This window comes from Chinchilla lanigera, unplaced genomic scaffold (genome assembly GCF_000276665.1).
Source record: "Chinchilla lanigera isolate Chin_1 unplaced genomic scaffold, ChiLan1.0 scaffold00013, whole genome shotgun sequence".
NCBI classification, from domain to species: Eukaryota; Metazoa; Chordata; class Mammalia; order Rodentia; family Chinchillidae; genus Chinchilla; species Chinchilla lanigera.
The window spans coordinates 21,304,359-21,304,993 of NW_004955414.1; positions in this window are offsets into that span (position 1 = coordinate 21,304,359).

The window sequence follows — 635 nt, forward strand, 5'->3', positions numbered from 1 at the left end:
GCGGCCTACCTGGCTCTTTGCGCGCTTTTCGGCTGGGAATCGCGGTGGTATGAGTCCGGCCCACACTCGGACCCAGGAGCGCTTGAAGAGCCTTCTTGATGCTGTTTGCTGTAGTAGAGGTTGAGTCGTTATCTCCTGACCGACACTATGCTAACACTGAAATCATTTTTTCCCATAGTGGAAGTCCTCATTGGTTACTAAATTTCAACATGATTTAACAGGAATTTATAGAATTCACGTAAGTTGCAGCTTTCTTGATGCCAGTGTCTTTCCATGTATGTCTTTTTAAAATATACTATACCTTCTTTTCTGCAGAAAAGAGAGACATTAAATTTATGCCAGCTGTGGTCTGTGATAGCACAAGGAGAATTTGAACCACAGATAATACAGCTGTCTAACGTAAGAACTTCTACACATAAGCCTCTCTGTAAGTGGTGACTCCACATTTTCATACTTTTGAAAACCAAACTGAACTGGTCATGGGATGGGAATACCAAATGGATTGGTAAGTAGCACTAAACAGAAATTTGTGTGAGTTCTTGTAATCTACAGTGTGTTAAATTTCATGTATCTCACCTCAGGTAACCTTCCTGCTGGGTCCTAAACCCAAGTCCTCAGGCTTCAGACTCCTGAGA